Here is a 23,869-nt window from a genome sequence, read left to right on the forward strand (position 1 = left end):
GGTGGAAGAGGGGAATGGGAGAGGAAGGCAAAGGATGAGATGGAGGTATGAATTGGAGATGTATATGAGAGAGGGGTGTGTGAGCTGGTAGCAGGGCAATGAAATGATGGGGGACATGGCGACATGGAGGCAATTTGTTTGTGGCCACCCCGTATGAGATTAAGCCATCTGGCAATAGAATAGATAGATAAAGAGGATGGATAATGATGGTTGGGTGAGGAGGGTGAGAGGTATGAACGTCAAGGGTGACGTTGTGAGAGGCACACCAAAAACAGTCAGGATGAGGGTGTAGATATTGCTGTTAAGGAAAGAGGCATTTCTGGAAATAGAAAGGGTGTGGTCACAGAGATGAATAATTAGCTGCCAAATGTAGTGCCAGGAAGGAGGTCCAAACGGAAACTCCTAGTCTCTGAGAACTTTACTGTATAACCTAAATAGTGCTGAAAGAAAGAAAAATGGTGTTTAAGGTCTCAAATGAGGTGAAGAGGGAAAACAGGGATATCATAGGTGAGCAGTGTGTGAAGAATGATAAAGGAATGATAGTGGTGGACAGTGATGATATTGAAAATGCCTCGAGAGAGCATTATAACCGGTTGCTGAATGACTGGACCAGGGTAGGTTTGGAGTCTGGAGATCCAGTGTTTGGTCCTTGGCCTTTGAATGCTGCTGCTACTGTGAGCAGGACAATAGGCAGGATGGAGGTGGGGAAAGTGGCAGGTGTGTCTGGGTTGACAACTGAAATGCTGAAGGCCTCAGTAGGTATAGGACTGAGTTGTTGACGATATTTACAATTATACTGTATATGAGTGTGTTGTCCCAGATGACTGGGTGAAGAATGTGACTGTAAGTGTGTACAAGGGGAAGGGTGCTGCCCTGGAAACTGGAAATTATAGATTCATGAATTTTTTTTTTTTTTTTTTTTTTTTTTTAACCAAGTGGGCAGTGGACTTTGTGAAAGCTACTCAGATCCACCCAAATATATTTATACAGTATTAGCCTCACAGTAGGACGGCCTAACCCAGCCATAGATAACACAGGCTAAACTAACCTAACCTAACCAAGTTATGCTAACCTAACTAATGGTAACTTAACTAACCCATAGTAATGCAAATATAAATATATTTGTGTTGATATGAGAAGGTGTTGTATTAATAAGAGTCCACCATTATGCCCGGGAAATAAACGCTCTTTGGGAAGTCAAACCCTGGTGAGCTAAAATTCCACTTATCGCCACTTATTTTACATTTATATTCTGGTCAGTTTACTATTGCTTGAGCTCAGTATTTTTATATGCATATTGTATGTGTATATATATATATATATATATATTAATAAAGATTCAAGAATATTCAGCACTAATTTTCTCTAAGTTCGTCAACAACTTTGAACTGTCGGTTTCTTGAGAGAGCCTCTTCCCCAATTTGTGTGTAGTTTTGAGGGTCGGCTGTATATAGGGCAAAGTCTGAGTCTCAGAGACTTTAAGTGGATAACATAAATAGTTGAGAGAATGAAGGATGACAACTTGGTGCAGAGGGTGAGAGGTGTGAATGTTGAGTGTAGACTTGCAAGAGAAAGACCAGAAAAATATTTGGGTCAAAGTTAGTGAGTGTGACCTTATGATTAAAGGACTGAATAGAGAAGCTGCTAGAGGTTGATCTGCATGGAGAGCTGGCCAGTGGTGAGCAAGACCAATACACGCAAGGTTGTTGGAGCCCTTATAAACAAAGAAAGGCAGCAGTTGAATGAGTGTCTAAAAGGACAGAAGTGATAGAGATATAGACTTGAAGAAGAAAAGGAAGCCTTGGAAGAAGATGCTTCAGAGAAGTGTGTCTTTGGAAGTGATAGAAAGATGGAAATAGAAATATAGGAGATTTGAAAAGAGAGTAAAGAAAATGATAGATGAAGCCAGACAGTGAGAGTATGATGAGTATGGAAGAAGGATAATTGATCAGTACAAGAATGATAAAAGGGAGTACTACAAGACAGGTAAACAAGGACGAGGATATAGGGTTATGAGAGGGGTAGAGCGAAGGAAGTAGCTGAGGCATTGAGTAGGAGTTGGGTGGATGTTGGATATGTGTAAGAAGTCATTTTTTCATATTTTATCAGTGTATGTTTCATAGGCTGGTTAGGGACACTGGTCTATAATTCAGGGGTTCTTCCCTGTTTCCTCCCTTATAAATTGGTACCACATTTGCCCTCTTCCATTCTTGAGGCACTTTCCCCACTTCCAGAGAACACACAATTCAACTGTGAATCTTATCCCCCAGTTGCTCTCTGAAATCCTTAGAGATTCCATCTGGTCCTGGGGCTTTCCTTACATCCAGTAATTTATACACTTCCTGTACTTCCACTCTTATGTCTTTTATCACTACATTTCTAGTCACTCCCTCCCCTTCCACAAACTCCTTTTCACTAGTGAAAACTGATTGGAAACATTTGTTCATTATTTCTGCTTGCATTGCCGCATCTTGATAGATCTCTCCTACTTTCAGTTTGGTAATTCCTTCCTTTTGTTTCAGTTTGCCGTTGACAAGTCTATAAAACAGTTTGGGTTCATCCTTACATTTGTCTATTATACCTTTTTTAAAATTCCTTTTTTCCTCTCTACGTTTTCTTGCGTAATCCTTTCTAGTTCTTTTATAGTCGTCATTTGTTCTGTTGTTACCTATCTTTCTCCAATTGTTCTCTCTCTTTTTTTTTGCTATCATACTATCTTTTTATCTATCTATTGCCAGACGCCTCAATCCCATTTGGGGTGGCCACAAACAAATCGCCACTAAGTCGCCCTGTCCCCCGCCATTTCACTGCCCTGCTCCCAACTCACACCCCCCTCTCTCATATACCTCTCCACCCCATCCCTCCATCTCATCCTCGGCCTCCCCCTCCCTCTTCCCCCCTCCACCTCACTCACATACACTCTCTTTCGTCAGTCTTTCACCCTCCATCCTCTCCACATGGCCAAACCACCTCAGTGTGTTCCTCATAACGCTTCCTATCACATCCACATCCACACCACAGCGCTCCTTTATATCCTCATTCGTCAGCCTGTCTCTCCACGTGACTCCACAGGCTCCTCTTAAATAACTCATTTCCACTGCTCTCACTCTTGACTTGTGTCCTTCCAACAATGTCCAAGCTTCACTTCCGTACGTTAGAGTTGGTATCACAATACTGTCATGTAGTAACTTTTTCACTTCCATGCTCACTTCCCTGTTTCTTATCACTGCTTTCAAGGAACCAGCAACCTTTCTTCCCTGCTGTACCCTTTCAAGCACTTCACCCTCCAAACCTCCGTCCTTATTCATTACACTACCCAAATACTTAAACGTACTCACATTTTCCAATTCCTCACCATCTAACCTCGCTGTACATTCACTAACTTCACCTCTCTCAAAGACCATCACTTTACTCTTCCCTACATTCACCTTTAGGTTCCGTTTCTTACACACTCTCTCAAACTCATCCACCAAGCCTTGCAGCTCCCCTTCGTCTTCACTCAACAACACAGTATCATCTGCAAACAACAGTACAGGGAGTTTCCAAACACTATCCTCTCTCACCAGGGCCACTCCAACATCCACTACCCTACCTTGTACCTCTTTTATTACCCCATCCATGTACAGATTGAACAACCATGGAGACATGACACATCCCTGTTTCAAACCAACTTTCAAAGAGAAAAATTCACTTAGTTCACCATCCACACGCACTGCAGCCTTCGCACCATCGTACATACTCTTCACAGCATTCAACAACTTCCCATCTACTCCATATATTCTTAACACTTTCCACAATCCTTGTCTATCCACCCTGTCATATGCTTTCTCCAAATCCATGAAAGCCGCATACAACTTCTTTCCCTTCTCTAGAAACTTTTCCACTAAAGATCTAAGAAGGAATATCTGATCTACACAACCTCTTCCCTTCCTAAAGCCTCCTTGTTCTTCTCCAACTAATTTCTCTGTTCTTTCTCTAACTCTGTCTATAAGTATCCTACCATACACTTTCCTATTATACTAAGAAGACAAATGCCCGTATTATTACCACACACTTCTTTTTCCCCTTTTCCTTTGTACAAGGGAATAATTATACCTGACTTCCAATCCTCCGGGACTCCACCTTCCTCCCAGGCCAATCTGCACATCTTCCACATCCATTCTACTACTATCTCTCCCCCATGCTTCAGCATTTCACCACACACTCCATCAATTCTTGGGGCTTTCCCCGATTTAACTTTTTTCATTGCTTCCACAACTTCTATCCTACTGATTTCTTCCTGTCTTCTCACCTCCCTCCTTCTCCCAGCCATTCCCCAGCCACGTATACTCACATTATTTCCATCCTCTACGTTCAAGCAGTTCCTTAAAGTGTTCTCTCCATCTGCTCACTTTTTGTCCCTTCTCCACTAGTAATCTACCATTTTTATCTTTCACTCCCCGGCTAACTCCACTTCCACCCTGTCTTACTCTTTTCACTTCTCTCCAGAACATTTTCTTACAGTCCCTCCACTTTACACTCAAATTCCTTCCAAATTCCTCATCCACTCTCTCCTTACTCTCTCTTACTAATCTTTTCACCTCTCTCTTCCTTTCCACATATAACTCTCTCTTCCGCCTCTCAACTTCTTCCACACCCCTATTTCTCACCCATTCATTGTATGCTTTCTTCTTTTGTGCCACTGCCTGTTTCACCTCTTCAGTCCACCACGCTGTTCCTTGCACCCCCCTCCGCCTTCTCTTCCTTCCACACACCACATCACATGCTGCACATATTTCTTCTGTTAATATCTTACACACACCTTCCACGTCTCCCATCTGCTCCAATTCATATTTGCCCAATCGTTCCTCCCCTTCTCTCTTATACTCTGCCTTTTTCTCATCCTCTTGTAACCTTTCCACTCTCCTTGCAACTACTCCTTCATCTCGTCTTTCCCTTCTTCTATTCCTCCAACTCATTTGCATCCTAATTCTAGCCACCACCAAGTAATGGTCAGAAAGTCCACTCCCCCAACCTCTATACACTCTTGCATCCTTTACACATCTTTGCATCCTTTCATCCACACACACATAATCAATCATTGCCTTCCTTTCATTCAGTTCACCACCCACCCTTCTCATCACTCGCCATGTATTCCTGTGGATCATTTTATGCCTGAAGAGGGTATTGGCTCTCACCAATCCCCTTCAAGCACAAATGTCCACTAACGCACTCCTATTCTCATCTATCTCGGCAGGCACACCCCACTCACCAACTATTCCATCCACCTTCACATTTCCAACTTTACCATTCATATCACCAATCAAAAACACTCTCTCATTCCTTCCAAACTTTTCCATGCACATTTCCACATTTGTCCAGAACTCTTCTCTCACTCTTCTAGCACGATCTTGCGTTGGCGCATACACACACACAATCGCCCACATTTGTATTCCAACTTTCAGCTTTACCCACACAATCCTTGACCCAACTGATCCATACTGTCTTATGCTCTTCTTCCATCTTTTACTCACAACTATACACACTCCTTCCTTTGCCCTCTCATTCTCATCTGCTCCTGCACATATACCCCATCCATACTCCCATTCTCTCAGACTTTCTCCTCTCCATTTTGTTTCAGTTATTCCACATACATCCACTTTCGCACCCTCAAGCACCTGGACAATCTCTCTCTCCTTCACCTCATCATTCGCTCCTCTTACATTCCATGTACTCATTACCAAGTCCTTTGTCCGGTCCTGGGTCATCATCGTTTGGTCAGTCCTTGTCCGAGGCTTCTTGTTTGTTTTTTTAGTTAGTTGTTTTCCGGGGAGGGGCACTAACACACCACCAACCCTTTTAGTCGCCTTTTACAACAAGCAGGGATACTGGGGGAGTATTCTTGAAAACCCCCCTACCCCCTGTTTTCATTCCCCATTACTCTTGGCACAAATTTTTCCACTCCCAAATTATAGAGGCCTAGAAAGATATCCCACTTCCTTTGTATCTCTCTAGTTTCTCTGAATTTTCTTCAATCTGAATTTTCGGAAAATTTTCTCAATCCTGTAAAGTTTTCTTTCCCAAAGTTGTTTCTTCCTTGCCTATAAAGCTCATCTCTTGGCTCCACGTGCCGTGTTATCATCTGGAACTCAGTGACCACATGATCACTTTTTCCAACAGGATACAGATATTCCAAGGACTCTGTTACATCGGGTTCTTTGGTAAACAGTAAGTCTAGTCTTGCTGGTGTGTCCCCACCTCAGAACCGTGTCTTTTCTTTGACCCACCGCGTCATGACATTGTTCATTGTTATATTTAATAATGTATTGCCCAACGAATCTTCGCTGCCTCCTGAGTCGCATTCCTCCCAGTTCACCACTTTACAATTGAATTCACCCATTAAAATTATATTGTTGTCTGTTGGGGATACTATGTGGAGATTGTCAGGTGTGAAAGGATTGATCTTGCTGGTGAGTCTCTTGTGTGTGTAGAACAGTTTTGTTATCTGGGAGACATGTTATGTGCTGGAGGTGGGGCTGGAGCAGCTCTGTGGCTATAGTGAGGAGTGGTTGGAAGAGTTTCAGGGAGCTATTGCCTCTCCTGACACTGAGGGGGCTCTCCCTCCTTGCTAAGGGATCTTTGTATTCAGAATGTGTTAGGAGTGTAGAGCTGTGAGACCTGGGCAGTAAAGGAAGAGGATATTCGCAGTCACAAACATACAGAAATGATAACAATTAGGTGGATGTGCAGTTCGTCCCTGAGTGCGAGGCCTGGTGGGGCTAAGTTTATGATGGAAGAGTTGAGAGGTAGGATTGGACTGGAGGGTATTGATGTTTTGATGAGGTGAGGTAGATTGAAATGGTTGAGGCATATGGAGAGGATGGGGGATGATAATTGGGTGCATCAAATGACAAAATAATCCCTCGAATATTCGACGTAATAGAGCCATAGATAGGTCCGGATAGTGGTCATGTCCGGATATTGGGCCCCAGCTTCTAGACTTGTACTTATGGACGGTAACTAAGAAAAACACCTATACAACTCCCTCTGGACATGCATAGCACCTATTTGAGACCCAAATCACGCCAATAAGGGACATACAGGACTGAAATAAATGCAAAAGAAGCATAGAATGAGGTTTTTGAGGTAGGTTGATACAATATTCAACATTCTGGGTACTTACAAGTCCCTGGCTCCTGGACTGGTAGTTATGGACCCTAACCTAGCCTCACTCAGAAAAACACCTCCCTGCTGCACATGCATAGCACCTAAGACACAGCATATTCACACCAATAAGGGACATAAAAGAGTGAAATGAGGTGTTTGAGGTAAGTATATTATGGAAAATACAGTAGAGTACACTATGAAACATCTGCCTACTTACAGCAAGTCCATGGCCATCTCGATGAATAACCGCCTCCTCTCAGACTGTGACAGTAAGAAGGATTTCCTGAAGCACTTGCAGTACACTGTTCTTGAAGTCTTGCACTGAACTTAGTCATTCACACTCAGAAGTCCATTCTCTTCACAGTGCCACTCTTGTCTTACTTATGTTCCATTGTAACTTAATAAGTGTTGCACTCTGCACTTTAAGTCTTTCCACTCTTATAACCATTTTCTAAAGCAAAAACACACAAGTCTATTTATGTTAAATTTAGTCCAAAAACTGTTTGTCTTTTCACTCACAACTGTATATCCTTAACACGATGCACTGTTTTCTTTCACCGCACAACACTGTAAATTCCCGTGTGCTCTAATGGAGGAGTTCTTGGTGTCTATTCACTGTCAGAGTCCAAGAGTATCGCTGGCAGGTGACCTAGGGGTGCGTCGCTGGGTTGTGGTGATGGCGTACCCACTGCAGACAACTCTGAAGACAGACGCAAACTCACGTCGTTCGTTGACTCCACCGTGGCTGATGTGCTGGGCTGTGGCTCAGAGCATGAGGGCCTGTCTTGGGGAGACAACGGAGTGGAGACAGGGCTGGGCACAGCGGGGGTCACTGGCCTGAAAAGACTGTCAATCGTTGATTGACTCAAGGAGCGACGATTCTGACGATTAATGATGCGCTGCCTGATAGCATGCACTTCCTCCACAAGTCCCAAGGGCCCCATCTCCCTGTCATAGTCCAGATGTTCCAGGTAGTCCAGAACGAACCCTATGTGTTCCTGGAGTGCGCTCAGCTTGGGGATGGCTGGAGTTGTGTCATGCTGAGAGGAGTCCGCATCATCGTCGCCATCCTCGTCGGAATCTTCAAGCTGGGTACTGACACCTGCAACTGAAGATGGTATCTCGATATCAAACAAGGTCTGATACCCAGGATCGCCCTCGTCGTCATCCAACCACTCATGCACGTCGTCCACATCAACATCGTTGCCATGCGTACATAGACGTGCATGGAAGTCATCCACGTCAAAACCTAGGAAATCGTACTTCACATCCGTTCCGAGAAGCAGACGAGACCAACCATTTTCTAGAGTCTTGACAGGGATTTCCTTCCATGCACTGGCCCAGTTGTAGATTGCAGACTTGATGTTGTAGCGGCGAAGGTTTTCCAAAGTCCACTGGCCTCGCGTGTCCTGTCCCTCCCTCCTCTCGTCCTCGTCCTCGAGAACAGCCATCACCTCGTCCAGGAACTTCCTTCGGTACAGCCTCTTCGTTGCCACGATCACTCCTTGGTCCATTGGTTGGATGAGAGCAGTCGTATTAGGTGGCAGAAACATGCACCTAATGTGACCATTCTCAGCCACCAAGTCCTTGTCGCACGGGTGGGCAGGTGGATTGTCGAGGAGAAGGAGGGCCTTTACCTGGTCGCGTGGGATTCCCAGTTTCTCCGTCTGGTAATGTATGACCTCCTTGACGAAATGGCGGTGGAACCAGTCTTTGAAGATCTGGGCTGTAAACCATGCCTTCAAAGAATGATACCAGACAACAGGAAGGACATCCATCACCCCACGAAGACACCGAGGCTGCTTTGCGCGACCAACATGAACAGGCTTAAGCCGGTGCATGCCGTTACCATTGGCACAACACAAAGCAGATATCTGTTGCTTGGAGAGCTTGCGGCCAGGCACACGCATCTCCGTCTCCTCGGCTAGAGTGTTCGTTGGCAAAGAGCGATAGAATAAACCAGTTTCGTCAGCGTTGTAGACTTGACCGAGAGTGAGGCCCTCTCTGTCGATCAAGCCCTTCACCTTGTGCCGAAACTCGTCAACTCCATCCTCGTTAGCGTCCAAAGCTTCACCATGAGCTTTACAGTTGGTAAGGCCATGCCATAACTTAAATGTGAAGAGGCAACCCTTGGATGCCTTGAAGTCTAGGGCGTCGTGAAGCCTGGCAAACTTCTCAGCAGCAGTCTTCAGCTCCGTACCACGTACCATCACACGAGCAGCACGTTGCTGTCGATACCAAATCAACGTGGAGCGGTCGATTTCAGCAAACTTGGGAGTAAACATCACTTTCCTCTCCACGTTGCGTTTGCTTCTCGACGAGAAGTCAGCCGTGTTCTGCATGAGTTTGTCTCGGGATCTCTTAATATCAGACAAAGTAGATCGGGCCAGGCTGAACTCGCAGAGGATGCGGGAAGAAGACCACCCTACATCTACTTTCTCCAATATCTCCCGCTTTTTCTCCAGAGTCAACACCATTCTCTTCCTCTTCTCAGGTGGCGGGGCCATCATCACACACACGAAGGAGAGGCACAAGAGTGGCAGGAGTGCCTGCAGCAGGTTAGGCACCACCACAAAAGCGAGCACGTGGGCAGCACTTGTGACGAGAGACAGGCGGAAAGTGGGGAGAGTGCAGGGGCGCTGTAGTGGAGTGTCGGAGGAATGATGCACCACAACAAAGCTGTCCCACGCCCTGCGTTCCAAGTTCAAATTACCGGGAGGAATTTTTTTTTTTATTTATTTATTTATTTATTTATTTTTTATTTTTTTTTTTGTGCGGTTTTCGGACCATTTTGAGAATATTGGATCCCGGGACAATTATGTCTGGTTAGTGGGGATGTTCGGATATTGGGCGGTCGGATATTAGAGGGATTACTGTATTAACATTAGGGATGGGGTTGTCACAGGTAGACAGAAAAAGACCTTGGACGAGGTCATTGAGTGTGACCTCAGGGTTAAGGAACTGAATAGGGAAGTTGCCTGAGATGAGCAGCATGGAAAGCTGCCATTAGGTGACGAAGGCTGACACATGCAAGCATGGTGGAGCCTTTAAAAACTAAACGAAAATGAAACTTTGCCTTTTTTAAATGACAGTTTGACAAAAGTGATTCATTCAAAATATGCATGATACTGGGCAGCGATTTTTTATGTGTTGATCAGGTTAGAATTTTTTGCATGATTGGTATTGGAGGCTTTCAAGGTTAGGTTTAGTGGCAGTCGTTGGTGGTTAAAATTATGGTGGGTATTTGGGAACAAAACCTCTCTGTTAGGTTAGGATGCACTGGTGCGTCCAGTTGGCGATATTATATGTAAACGCACTGCCTTGGGGCATTTTTAATAACCTGTCTTAATATACAGTAGTTATCTTTATAGTATTGGGCTTCCAGAACCTACCTCCCTATTTTACCTGTAAATATATGTAATGTTTTAGGACGAACTTGATTCAGCACGATGTTGTGCATGACCTACCTAGTGTTGTATGTGGTCTGTACTATTTTGTTACTGATTTGCTGAAGCCATGTTTGATAAGGGAAAGAGTTGGATGATGATGGTAGTTTTAATGTAGTATATTATGCTTTTTGTAATTTTGTTATTGCCTGTGGACTGGGCTGGCTGTAAGGGGTGATGGGGAGGCCAGGTTTAATAAAACAAACTTTATTGAAGGTTATTTAAAGTTTGACATCATTATCATCGTCATCATCCAGATCTATTTTCCCACCTAAAGATGATAATAATAATAATAATAATAATCTGGCCTTTTGTTTCTCAAAAGCGCCAGTTCTGCCTTTGGGAATTCACTAGCGCTCGACACCCATACATTATTTTTACAGTTACAAGAATTGTGACATTTCGTATATATAATACAAGCTACATCATATATACATGAAAGTGGCAATAATTAAACCCTATAATCATCCGTCATAGTACCTCTCTACAGGTCATAGCATTTTGAAAAAAGAAAGGCTTTCAGCTGTCTCTTAAAGGATTCAACAGTGAAGAGTTGTCTTATGGACAATGGCAATTTGTTGTATAATCTAGGGGCTCTATACGCAAAAGAACAATCAGAGAAAAATGACTGGTGGATGGCTCCTTGCTCATCATGACGCAAGGAATCGTCTTCACTGCGTAACATCACACCCAGGCGTGCCAATGGGAGTTTTAACAATTTAGCAAGATACTTCGGTTCACCAAACTTAAGACCATTGAATGTAATAACACACAGTTTAAATTCAATTCTAGCCTTTACTAGTAACCAATGCAACTCAATCAGAAACGGGGTAGTTGAGGTTTTCGGGGGGAGACCAAAAATAAGCCATGCTGCCCTGTTCAACACAAACTGAACTTTTGTTAGTATATTATTTGGAAGACCAACCCACAGTGAATTACAATAATCAACACGAGACAAGACCTCTGCATGGACCAATGTTAAGAGGCACCGTCTATTTAGGAATTTTCTCACATAGGACAGATTTCTGATATGCAAGTTACACCCTCTTACAACCTGATTAATATGTTCTTTGTAATTTAACTTAGAATTAAAATAAACACCCAGATTTCGAACAGAACTGACTGGGTGAAGCTGTGACACGCCAGTGTTCAGTGGCAGGGCATTGTCAGGGTCATCACCCCTTCTGTTTCCTCTGATGATGATGATCTCAGTTTTACCATCATTCAGCTTAAGTTTCCTCTTAGCCATCCAAATCTTAATATCAGACATTAGAGATTCAAACTCTGTCTTAGTATCGTTGATATTTGACATCTTAACATAGAGCTGGGTGTCATCAGCATAAAAATGATAGGACACATCATGAGCATCAAGTAGAGACGATAAACTGCTTGTGTAGATAGTAAATAGAATTGGACCCAAAACTGATCCTTGAGGGACTCGAAATAGAAGGGATCAGAATCAGAGCTAGTATAATCAAGAACCACTCTCTGAGATCTGTCCGACAGATACGACTTAAGGAGCAAAAGGGCACTATCACGAATGCCATAAAAATACAGATCATCCAACAACAGTTTATTATCTACTGTATCAAAAGCTGCAGACAAATCCAACAGAACTAGGAGAGAGGACATCCCACTACAAGTGTTTGCCACCAAGTCACTCTGAATCCTTGTTAGTGCAGTTTCAGTTGAATGGTATTTTCTGTGCTGATTGAACAACAGGAAGAACTCTGTTGTGTTCCAGTAGTGGTAAGAGTTGATCGAGTATGGCCCGCTCAATAATCTTGGATAAAAAAGACAGGTTAGAGACGGGACGATAATTTGTCATGGATAAAAAAAGACAGGTTAGAGACGGGACGATAATTTGTCATGCTCTCGACATCAAGGCCAGGTTTCTTAATTAGGGGCCTAAGCAAAGCACGTTTCTCAGACTGCACAAAATTACTTTCGAAGAAGCATCTATTTATTATGTTGCAGATAAAGTCTGCAGCGTTCTCATACACATCAGGCAGTTGTGACATGTTACATGGATTGAGTGAGCAAAATGTTTTATTAAGTTCTCTGATGTAACATTTGACTTCGTTTACATCCAGCGGATGAAATGTTGAAAGGAAATGATCCCCGGTGCACCGTGGCTGGAAGTCAACTGAGTACGCTTCACTAGGAGAACTGCTGTCTAAATCACTTCTTATGGAAGACATCTTAGTTGTAAAAAATGAAGCAAAATCATAAGCCAATTGGGTATCAGATACAGAAGTTGGTTTAACAATTACGTTCCTCCGATCAACCAAATTGTTCACAACTGCAGAGAGCTTTTTTTTATCACCACCACATGAATCAACTTTATTTTGATAATACCTAGCCTTTTGGGCTTTTACAGTGTGAACGACTGCTCTTCTCGCAAAAACATAAGGCAAATGAGTTACTTCGGTCCGCTGCAAGCGCCACTCACGTTCTGCCCTTCTACGTTGTCTACACAAAGAGTTAATGGATGGACCATACCACGGTTTTCATCACGTACAGTGATTGTTTTTACTACCTCAGGACAATAATGGTCAAAAACTGACCTGAGCTCGTTGTTGTAAATATCAACCAGTTAATCAAAAGAAATACTGGAAGAATCAATTAAGTTTAAATGTTGATCATTTTCAAGACACATCAACTGGCGGTCAACATTGTTGTAATTTCTGAACCTGCTTGTCGTAAAAGGCGACTAAAAGGGTTGGCGGAGGGTTAGTGCCCCTTCCCGGAAAACAACTAACTAAAAAAACAAACAAGAAGCCTCGGACAAGGACTGACCAAACGTTGACGACCCAGGACCGGACAAAGGACTTGGTAATGTGTACATGGAATGTAAGAGGAGCGAATGATGAGGTGAAAGAGAGAGAGATTATCCAGGTGCTTGAGGATGCGAAAGTGGATGTATGTGGAATAACTGAAACAAAATGGAGAGGAGAAAGTCTGAGAGAATGGGAGTATGGATGGGGTATATGTGCAGGAGTAGATGAGAATGAGAGGGCAAAGGAAGGAGTGTGTATAGTTGTGAGTAAAAGATGGAAGAAGAGCATAAGACAGTATGGATCAGTTGGGTCAAGGATTGTGTGGGTAAAGTTGAAAGTTGGAATACAAATGTGGGCGATTGTGTGTGTGTATGCGCCAACGCAAGATCGTGCTAGAAGAGTGAGAGAAGAGTTCTGGACAAATGTGGAAATGTGCAAGGAAAAGTTTGGAAGGAATGAGAGGGTGTTTTTGATTGGTGATATGAATGGTAAAGTTGGAAATGTGAAGGTGGATGGAATAGTTGGTGAGTGGGGTGTGCCTGCTGAGATAGATGAGAATGGGAGTGCGCTAGTGGACATTTGTGCTGGGAGGGGGTTGGTAATAGCCAATACCCTCTTCAGGCATAAAATGATCCACAGGTATACATGGCGAGTGATGAGAAGGGTGGGTGGTGAACTGAATGAAAGGAAGGCAATGATTGATTATGTGTGTGTGGATGAAAGGATGCGAAGATGTGTAAAAGATGCAAGAGTGTATAGAGGTTGGGGGAGTGGACTTTCTGACCACTACTTGGTGGTGGCCAGAATTAGGTTGCAAGTAAGATAGAGGAATAGAAGAGGGAAAGACGAGAGGAAGGAGTAGTTGCAAGGAGAGTGGAAAGGTTACAAGAGGATGAGAAAAAGGCAGAGTATAAGAGAGAAGTGGAGGAACGATTGGGCAAATATGAATTGGATCAGATGGGAGACGTGGAAGGTGTGTGTAAGATATTTACAGAAGAAATATGTGCAGCATGTGATGTGGTGTGTGGAAGGAAGAGAAGACGGAGGGGGGTGCAAGGAACAGCGTGGTGGACTGAAGAGGTGAAACAGGCTGTGGCACAAAAGAAGAAAGCATACAATGAATGGATGAGAAATAGGGGCGTGGAAGAAGTTGAGAGGCGGAAGAGAGAGTTATATGTGGAAAGGAAGAGAGAGGTGAAAAGATTAGTAAGAGAGAGTAAGAAGAGAGTGGATGAGGAATTTGGAAGGAATTTGAGTGTAAAGTGGAGGGACTGTAAGAAAATGTTCTGGAGAGAAGTGAAAGAGTAAGACAGGGTGGAAGTGAAGTTAGCAGGGGAGTGAAAGATAAAAATGGTAGATTACTAGTGGAGAAGGGAGAAAAAGTGAGCAGATGGAGAGAACACTTTAAGGAATTGTTGAATGTGGAGGATGGAAGTAATGCGAGTATAAGTGGCTGGGGAATGGCTGGGAGAAGGAGGGAGGTGAGAAGACAGGAAGAAATCAGTAGGATGGAAGTTGTGGAAGCAATGAAGAAAGTTAAATCAGGGGAAAGCCCAGGAATTGATGGAGTGTGTGGTGAAATGCTGAAGCATGGGGGAGAGATAGTAGTAGAATGGATGTGGAAGATGTGCAGATTGGCCTGGGAGGAAGGTAGAGTCCCGGAGGATTGGAAGTCAGGTATAATTATTCCCTTGTACAAAGGAAAAGGGGAAAAAGAAGTGTGTGGTAATCATAGGGGCATTTGTCTTCTTAGTATAATAGGAAAAGTGTATGGTAGGTTACTTATAGACAGAGTTAGAGAAAGAACAGAGAAATTAGTTGGAGAAGAACAGGGAGGCTTTAGAAAGGGAAGAGGTTGTGTAGATCAGATATTCATTCTTAGATCTTTAGTGGAAAAGTTTCTAGAGAAGGGAAAGAAGTTGTATGCGGCTTTCATGGATTTGGAGAAAACATATGACAGGGTGGATAGACAAGGATTGTGGAAAGTGTTAAGAATATATGGAGTAGATGGGAAGTTGTTGAATGCTGTGAAGAGTATGTACGATGGTGCGAAGGCTGCAGTGCGTGTGGATGGTGAACTAAGTGAATTTTTCTCTGTGAAAGTTGGTTTGAAACAGGGATGTGTCATGTCTCCATGGTTGTTCAATCTGTACATGGATGGGGTAATAAAAGAGGTACAAGGTAGGGTAGTGGATGTTGGAGTGGCCCTGGTGAGAGAGGATAGTGTTTGGAAACTCCCTGTACTGTTGTTTGCAGATGATACTGTGTTGTTGAGTGAAGACGAAGGGGAGCTGCAAGGCTTGGTGGATGAGTTTGAGAGAGTGTGTAAGAAACGGAACCTAAAGGTGAATGTAGGGAAGAGTAAAGTGATGGTCTTTGAGAGAGGTGAAGTCAGTGAATGTACAGCGAGGTTGGATGGTGAGGAATTGGAAAATGTGAGTGATGTTTAAGTATTTGGGTAGTGTGATGAGTAAGGATGGAGGTTTGGAGGGTGAAGTGCTTGAAAGGGTACAGCAGGGAAGAAAGGTTGCTGGTTCCTTAAAAGCAGTGATAAGAAACAGGGAAGTGAGCATGGAAGTAAAAAAGTTACTACATGACAGTATTGTGGTACCTACTCTAACGTACGGAAGTGAAGCTTGGACATTGTTGGAAGGACACAAGTCAAGAGTGAGAGCAGTGGAAATGAGTTATTTAAGAGGAGCCTGTGGAGTCACGTGGAGAGACAGGCTGACGAATGAGGATATAAAGGAGCGTTGTGGTGTGGATGTGGATGTGATAGGAAGCGTTGTGAGGAACACACTGAGGTGGTTTGGCCATGTGGAGAGGATGGAGGGTGAAAGATTGACGAAGAGAGTGTATGTGAGTGAGGTGGAGGGTGGAAGAGGGAGGGGGAGACCGAGGATGAGATGGAGGGATGGGGTGGAGAGGTATATGAGAGAGGGGGGTGTGAGTTGGGAGCAGGGCAGTGAAATGGCGGGGGACAGGGCGACTTGGAGGCGATTTGTTTGTGGCCACCCCAAACGGGATTGAGGCGTCTGGCAATAGATAGATAGATTTTGGGACATCAAAACTAAGAGTGATCAGAGCATGATCAGAGATGAAGGGGTCAAATGAGTCAACCTCCACATCTGACACGTGCCTGCAACCAACAGGGGACAAGATCAAGTCAAGGACATGTCCTGAGACATGAGTTGGATTACTCACATGATTGAAAAAATTGTTGTGGGTGATCAACTCAAGGAATTCTGAAGAAAATGGTTTTGACTCTGGACTGTCAATTGAAATCACCACAAACAAGAAGTCCTCCAGGTTTAAGAGAAAACCCTTCAAGAAACTGCCCAAACTCCTCCATAAAACCTCGATCTCTGCCTGGATGACCTGGTCGATAGACAATTGCAATTCTAATGGTGTTCTGATGGAAATTTATTAATACTTCCATAAATTCAAATGAAGATGGGGTCAGTTCTGAGTCAATGAGAGATACGTTTGCAAGTGCTGCCGAGTAGATGAGTGCTACGTCTCCTCCCAGATAGTCAGCAGCAGGCCTGGGAATACTAATAATAGAATGTGTCTTAGGCAAAGCATTACGAATAATATCGATATCAGACACATACAACCAGGTTTCAGTCAAGCACAAAATGTCAAGCTCGTTCTGATTTAGGGTTTCATTAATATAGTCTATCTTATTACGGATGGAACGAATATTTAAAAGACCCATCATTAACTGGTTCAAGAGGGACGTAGTCAGTTTTTTGAATGGTCAAAATTGGTGTTTTCAATCAATCTATTCCTATGAGAAATCATGATTGGACATTCTCTACTTGATGCAAAATGGGCAACCAACTGTGACTTTGAATTAGCATCTTGATGTCATAAAGAAGAGCAGTTGATGCATTTGGGAGAATTTCTGTTACTACAATCCTTAGATTTATGGGTTCCAGCACAAAAGACGCATTTAGGTTCATCATTTTTCCTAGAACATCTCTCAAATGTATGACCAAAGCCTTGACAGTGATGACACTGTGTAACCCAGAATCTATCGAAATCGAGGCATCTTGTAAGATCCACATAGCTTTAATTGCCCTGTTCTACATTGGAGGATCTCACGTCTGGCAACATCTTCAAGACAGCAGTTTTGGTGTTATTCCTTGTTCTTGTGAAGAGAAGGTTGAGGATACAACCTCGATCAATGAGCATCTTAATTTTATTGTTTTTTCTCAGAATATTTGGGATGATGTCAGAGTCATCCAAGGAAGAGGAAAGGCCTGTCACTGTCATTTTAGGCAACATTTTCTTTGGCTCTGATATACAAAAAGTGCCCTCAGAGCCAAAATGATCACTCAGCACCCCAGTTGCCTCACCTTTGGCGGAAACTTCATTACCAACCCACCAGCCTTGGTCTTAAGACAGCTATCAACCAGTACCGAGTTAAGTACACCTCTGATGTCTTCTGGTCCCATCTGATTTGTCAGGGCATCAGCACCACTCTTTGGTTTCACAATCAGTACATGCTGACTATGAATGGCTTTTTTCTGGCCATGAGCACTGATCCCAATCACGCCCCAAGGCAGATCCTTCTCTCCCCCCACGAGAGACCTGCGAACAGCATCCGCAAATGACTTGGCCTGATCTTGCGTGACTGCCATGGGTAATGAGACCTTGGTCTCTAGTGCCTCCAGTCTATTTGAAATGTCTCTAATTGCCTGAAAGATTGGCCCAATAACTTTATCTTCAAACTACTTCTTGGTACTACTTCCTCCACCAGGCAAGACCTCATCCGCTGGTGCAACACATTGGCTACACAGCCAGCAAAAGCCCAGCTGGTGGCTCTTCTTCATGAATGGATAGTCGCCTGCATCCAAATTTTCACAAGCTATGTGAATCCACTCGCTGCAGTAGGCGCACTTCAGTGCTTGTGCACTTTTTGCTACAGACCTACTGCAGTGAGGGCGCTGGTGTTGTTTGCTCTTGATAAAGGAGAACAAAAAACAATGCAAAATAACAACAGCAGCAAAAAGTATATACAGTACTACCCTGGATAAACCTGGGCAGCGCCGCCCCCGTTTGTGTCACCAAAAAAGAAAGCCCCCCCAAAAAAAAACGCAATGAACAGAAATGGAAAAAAACAGGGTGTCTGCGAGGTCAGCACGAGTAGGTGGGGTACAACTTGACTACCCTTTTAGGAAAGGTAACCCAAACAAATCTCCTCCATGTCGCCCTGTCCCCAGCCATTTCACTTCCCTGCTTTCAGTTTACACCCCCCTTTCTCATATACCTCTCCACTCCATCCCTCCATTTCATCCTTGTCATCCCCCTCCCTCTCCCCCCCTTCACCTTACTCACATACATTCTCCTTAGTCCCTCACTCTGCATCCTTTCCACATGGCCAAACCACTTCAGTGTGTTTCTCGTAACACGTCCTGTCTCATCCACATCCTTACAACAATGCTCCTTTGCTTCCTCATTTGTCAGTCTGTCTCTCCACATGACTCCACGTGCTCCTCTCAAGTAACTCATTTCCACTGGTCTCACTCCTGACTTGCGTCCCTCCAACAAGGTCCAAGCTTCACTTCCATATGTGAGAGTTTGTATCACAGTACTGTCATGTAGTAACTTTTTCACTTCCATGCTCACTTCCCTGTTTCTGATCACTGCTTTCAAGGAACCAGCAGCCTTTCTTCCTTGTTGTACCCTTTTAAGCACTTCACCCTCTAAACTTCCATTGTTACTTAATACTTGTTGTAGGTGGTATGGGGGATGATGAAATAGTGGTGTTGGGAGGTGACTTTGATGGTCATGTAGGTGAAGTTGCTCAAGTTTATGAAGGAGTACATGGGGGATGTGCATATGGTACAATACATGGGGAAGGGAAAAGGATTCTTGAGTTTGGGGAGTCAGTGAACATGATTGTGTGCAACACACATTTTAGGAAAAGAAAGAGTTGGTTGATTACGTACAAGTGGGGTGGAAATAGCAGCTGGATAGATTATTTTCCGGTCAGGAGGGCTGATAGGAAGCGAGGAGTGTGTGCAGCAGCACAAATTATTTTGTGACATGGTGCTTAAAGAACAAATGATGAAAAGACGACTTATGCACCTACGAGGAAAATATGAAACCTGGAAAACCAAGCAGTAAGGGATGCCTTCTGTAGTGAGATGAGGAGAATGGTGGCTGAACAGGGAGCCATTAACAGGCGTTAGTGAACAGTACGAAGCCCTCAAGAACAACTTTTTGAGTTACTGATGCAGTATGCAGTCGGACAAGAGGCCCACCAAGACATAAAGTAACTTGGTGGTGGAATGATAGTGTAGAAGCTGGAGTTAAGGAGAGAAGAAGGCTTTTCCGGGAATGGAAGAAGGATGGTAACAAGGCGGAAGCTGCCAAGCATAGGGCTAGAAGAGTGATATTATACAGAGCGAAGTCTGAGTCACCAAGACTTTTACTTGATAACCTAAGTCAAATGGAAAGGAAATATATGATATTTAAGGTGGTAAATCAGGTTAAGAGAGATAATCGAGATATTATAGGTGAGCTGTGTGTGAAGAATAATGAAGGAAGAGTAGTGGTGAACATTGGGGATATTAGAGATGCATGGAGAGAGCATTATAGCCCATTGTTGAATTAGGAGTTTGACTGGGAAAGGGAAGGTTTGAAGCCAGCAGATCCAGTGTTTGGCCCTTGGCCTTTGATTGATGTTGCTACTGTGAGTAAGGCAATAGGCATGATGCAGGTGGGGAAGGCAGCAGATGAGTCTGGGTTGACTGCCAAAATATTGAAGGGCTCAGGAGATATAGGGATGAGGTTAGTCACTGACCGGATAAATATGATTATATACATTTGTGTTGTCCCAGATGACTGGCTGAAGAGTGTAATTGTAAATGTGTATAAGGGGAAGGGTGATGCCCTGGAAAAAGGACGTTATAGAGGTATAAAGCTTTTAGATCAGATAAGGAAGGTAATGGGGAGAGTTCAAGAATGTTTGATTAGAGAAAGAGGGAATATTGATGAGATGCAGCTTGGGTTTATGGAAGGCAAGGGGACCACTGATGCCATATTCATTGTTCGAGAGCTTCAGGAAAAAATATGTAGGAAAATAATGGGAGCTGTACTTTGTTTTTGTTGATTTGGAGAAAGCTTTTGACAGAGTCCCTAGAGAGGTGGTGAAGTGGGCAATGAGAAAGCTTGGGATGGAAGAGTGGCTTGTTACGATGGTTATAGCTATGTATGTGGGTGCTTGCACCCAGGTAAGAATGAATGGAGATTTGAGTGATGAGTTTTCATGAATGTTGGTGTGCATCAAGGGTCAGTTTTGATTCCCATGTTGTTTATCATGGTACTTGAAGCCCTCTCACATGACTTCAGAAATGGGCTCTCGTGGGAGATGTTGTATGCCGGATTAGGTGTTGATTGCAGAGAATGAAAGCGAGGCGGTGGAAAGATTTAAGAAGTGGAGAGATGGTATGGGTCACAAGGGCTTAAGAGTAAATGCAGATAAAATGAAGTCAGAGAAGAGGGAGAATGGCCTTGTGCAATTTGCCGCAAGGACATGGGAAGTAGTAGTAGTCGTAGTTGTTCCCTAGGCAGTCTGGCCGAACAGCCCTGAGTCCCTTAGGAAGGCCATGGCCAAGACTGGGCTTTCCCACAGAGCTCTCAAAGAGTGTATGTTGTGTTGTTGGCTTAGGTGATTGTGTGCAATGCAGTCTTCCATAATGTGCTTAATAGTATGGAGTGCTGTGTTGCATCCTGGACAGGCATCAGCGACGGAGTCATCCAGCCTCTTCTGATAGCTAAAGAGGGCTGGATGGTGCACACATCTCAGCCTGGCCAGGTGGACCCTGTCCTCGCGAGGGAGATAGGATTCAGAAGGGTGGATGTCAGGAGGCCGTGCATGCAGCTGTGTGTTGTCTTTTAGTGACTGAATGGAGCGGCGAGTGATCTGGGTGTGGATATGCTTCTGGAAGCTGATCTGAGGTGGGCGAGGGGGAAGAGATAACAGTATTTGTGTATGGTATCATGTGCCGGGTGTTGTTTTGATTTTCCTTGGTGTTGGTGAATGCGCTGCCATGTAATATAGTGGATGTGGGTTTCCCCACCTGCATCCTGCCTATTGCCCTGCTCACAGTAGCAGCATCAATCAAAGGCCAGTGGCCAAACACTGGATCTGCTGGCTCCAAACCTTCCCTGTCCCAGTCAAACTCCTCATTCAACAAGCAGGTATAACGCTCTCTCCATGCATCCTAAATATCCCCAATGTTCACCACTACCTTTGTTTCATCATTTTTCACACACTGCTCACGTATGATATCCCAATATTCCCTCATCATGTGATATGCCACCTTAAATATCATGTTCTTCCTTTGCACATTATTTAGGTTATCAAGTTAAAGTCTCTGAGACTCAGACTTTGCCCTATAAACCTCTTTTCTAGCCGTATGCTTGGCAGCAAAGTGTGAAACTATTTTTGAATTTACCATTACTCATCAACAATCCAGAGTAAAAATATACTGAAATCATCAGCATGGAATGACTGTGTACAACTTCTCTGATAAACATGAATGCAGTAATCCTGAATAATAAACATGTCAGCCAAGCAGCATAATTTGTATGAAAGTATGGTTGATAAGAAATCAGCTGACAATTATCTTACCTAACTTCTTAATCAAGACGTAGACTCGTCACATACCGTACAAGCCAAATTTTCTGACCCTGAGTCTGTCAGTTAATAATGAACATCGGTCACAAAGCCCTTTTCGCACTTGTTGCACTAAATGTGAAAACTTGAAACTTCTGCTCCCCAAACCTCGCCCCCACTACATCATGGAGAGTGGTCAAAACCCTAGGTTCTGATCACCTCCCAATCATCATCACTACCAAAACCAGAATCACCCCAGCTGGCCACAAACACACATACACTAATTATAAGAGAGCCAACTGGGAGGCCTTTGTAACTGAAACAGAACAACATTTTGAAACACTAAACAGTACACCCATCACAAACATCAACACCGCTGTGCACACTTTCAATACAACCATACAAAACACAGACAAAAGACACATCCCTAGAGGCAACAGAAAGAGACAAAACCCCAACTTCACACCAGAAATTCAAGGCCTCATCAGACAACGGGACACACTGCGACACTCCCAAACACCCCATACACAAGACACCTTACAACAAACACAAGAACTGAACACTCAAATAAACAATAAAATATCAGAACAGCAAACACTAAACTGGAAAAATTACCTCCAAACACTTGACCACAAAACAAACATCAGCAAACGCTACAAAACACTAAACAGCATCACACTTTCCAACAGCAGCACCACACAATCACACGCTGCCATCACAACAACAGACACCATACCCTCAAACAAACAACAAGCAAACACTCTCATCAATCACTTTTCACAAGTCAGCCATCTAAACCCCCATCCCGAAGACTGACGTATCATCCGACGTAAGAGACAGTTCCCCACAGACCCAGACTATGCACCTTTCACTTACAACCAGACGAAGCACGTCATTAACAACCTCAAGCACTCATCTGCCTGTAGACCAGACAACATAAGTAACATTCACCTTAAACACCTAGGACCACAAGGCATACAAGCACTCACCAACATATCAAACTACAGCTACTCACACAACATAATACCCAGCATCTGAAATCATGGCAATATCATCACTATCCCTAAACCCAACAAAGATCCCACATTACCCTCCTCACATCGCCCCATCACACTCCTCTGCACTCCCTCTAAAGTCACTGAACAACTGATACTATTGTACACATAGTCACACCTCACATTCCCCTAGCCCAGCCACAACATGGCTTTAGGCCACTACACTCCACAAACACCCTTCTTACAGAGCTTACACAGAGAGTTTTTGATGGCATAAATTCAGCTAGGCCACCACACAGAAGAATCCTAATCACACTAGACATTAGCAAAGCTTTTGATGCCATCCCCCGCCACAACCTCACAAACAAAATACTCAACACAAACATGCACAATAACACAAAAAGATGGCTGGCAAACTACTTAGCAGGCAGATGTGCACACATAACATTTGCCGGTCAGTCTTTTAACATCAGAAACTTCACAAACGGTGTCCCCCAATGATCTGTTTTGTCCCCTACACCACAAGAAAGCACATGATATTGTGCACCTAGTCATATGCTTAACACTTAGAAAGTGCAGGCAAAATTTTGCACTAGGATAATTGGAAGTTATATGAAGTGAATATTGCTCTTGAACACTTTATTGTCTGTGCGTTTCTCTACTTTTCCTCATCAGTTTTCAGTGTTTTTATTAGCTTATCTTATAGTATAAACACCAGTGAAGATGATGGTTTACATTTATACCAATTGAACCAATTTCCTGGTGGCATATTTGGCTGTGGATTTTTTTTGTGGCCAGGGACCAGTTATCACTGGTGTCAAATAACTGATTTTCCAACCGTCTTGAGTTTTTTTGTGGATGTTTATTGTT

Source organism: Coenobita brevimanus, chromosome 106 (assembly GCF_032717465.1).
Source record: "Coenobita brevimanus isolate Jiangsu-jjx chromosome 106, ASM3271746v2, whole genome shotgun sequence".
In the NCBI taxonomy this organism is placed as follows: domain Eukaryota; kingdom Metazoa; phylum Arthropoda; class Malacostraca; order Decapoda; family Coenobitidae; genus Coenobita; species Coenobita brevimanus.